Consider the following 1,728-nt stretch of genomic DNA (forward strand, 5'->3'; position numbering starts at 1 on the left):
CGGTGCATGGCTGGGATGCGGTGAGTTGGCGATAGAGGGAGGAGAGGTGGCTGCAATGGTGTTGATTTGTAAACTAATTGAGAGTTCTCAAAACCCTAAAACGATGAATTTGGGATTGGATTTGAGAATCAAACAACAACAACGAGATGAAGAACAAGATGATGATTGAGGAAGCATGTGGATTCACATTTGCTCTTGTTCTTCTAAAACCGAAAACGACATCGTTTTGCATCCTTTTACCTTTAAAAAAAATCTTTTTGAAACCTGCTGTAGATTATAGAAAATAAATCAAAGATTTTATCCAAGTCTACATGTTTCATATTCTTGAATTAGAGTGTGATTGCTCATCTTTCAACAAATAATAAGTGGATTACTAATAATAAATCAAACAACATGAAGAACAAGATGATGATTGAGGAAGCATGTGGATTCACATTTGCTCTTGTTCTTCTAAAACCGAAAACGACATCGTTTTGCATCCTTTTACCTTTAAAAAAAATCTTTTTGAAACCTGCTGTAGATTCTGTAGATTCTATATTCATAATATCAAGTTAGGGTTTAGGATCAAAGTCTATTATTTATTTTTAGTTATGTAATTCGTGATTATGGATATAAATCACAGATCACAGAACAGTTAAAACTTAAAAGTACACTTTTAAATGCCTGACCAATGACCATACATGTACTTGAAATTTTGAGAAAAGATAACGATGCACAGATGAAATGCATATACATTAATGTTTGTGTCAATATACTGAAAAGACTTGGATCAATATTTTTGTTGAAATGGGTCCACTGTATGATTTCTTTAGAAGTTTTTGTCTCTTTGTCCAACTCATGTCCCTCTCGGCCCAATGAGGCCCAAAACACCCAATGTTTCAAGTTCTTCTATCTTGTGTTTAATATTGTAAAGGAAGAGTTTCAGGTGTATTGAAAACACCGGTGTTCCAATTGTTTTAACCGTTGATCTGAATTATAAAATATATATAATATATATTAATTGAAATCAACGGTTAAAACAACTGGAATACCGATGTGCCAATGAGTAATAGCTCAAATGGCATAGTTTTCTCATACTCAATTAAGAGGTTGCGGGTTTGAGTCTCCTATCTTTGGTTAAAAAAAAAAAAAAAACTGGAATACCAATGTTTCCTGGTACACTTGAAATTTTTCCTATTGTAAAATGTGTGTCATGTTGTAGTAAAAAATTAAAAATAGATGAATCAAACCAGTGATTGAATAAGAATTTTTTTTTGTGTTGTGTGAATGAGTATGAATTGTGAATGTGTTGTGATATTGTAATATCTAAAATTGGAGATTGTCTAATTCATCTAATAAAAAATAAAAAAAAAAACAGTAAAAACATAGCTCACTTATGAGTACAATCATTTTATGCATTATTAAAAAAAATTAAAATTCTTAGTAACGATAACATTAATATATACTCTTAGTCTTAAAGCTTACATTAGCTAAATCCTTATATTTACTAATAAAAACCTTAAATTAAACGTACTCACACCTAAACCATAGGAATTGTGAAGAGTTGAAGAAACCAATAAAGGTAGCGTCGGTAAAGAATAGAGAAACACAGTTCAGTCACGTTTTATTATGGTTGATTTTCTTGGTCGGTTCCTATATTTCAATTCAACTTTTAATATATGTTTCCAACAATACAAAATGAAAAATATTGCTATATAATATACATAGAGTAGGTTATAGTAATCCGCT

General features: G+C 30.7%; 1 protein-coding gene across 1 annotated transcript in view; it reads right to left on the bottom strand.

Annotated features, from left to right (window-relative positions):
- Positions 1-95, bottom strand: part of LOC107624770 (AT-rich interactive domain-containing protein 4) — a gene marked incomplete in the record, with an annotated part of 7,104 nt that extends 7,009 nt beyond the window's left edge. Inside the window, 1 exon segment of the mRNA XM_016327227.2 lies at positions 1-95.

The sequence above is a fragment of the Arachis ipaensis genome, chromosome B02, assembly GCF_000816755.2.
Source record: "Arachis ipaensis cultivar K30076 chromosome B02, Araip1.1, whole genome shotgun sequence".
Classification (NCBI taxonomy): domain Eukaryota; kingdom Viridiplantae; phylum Streptophyta; class Magnoliopsida; order Fabales; family Fabaceae; genus Arachis; species Arachis ipaensis.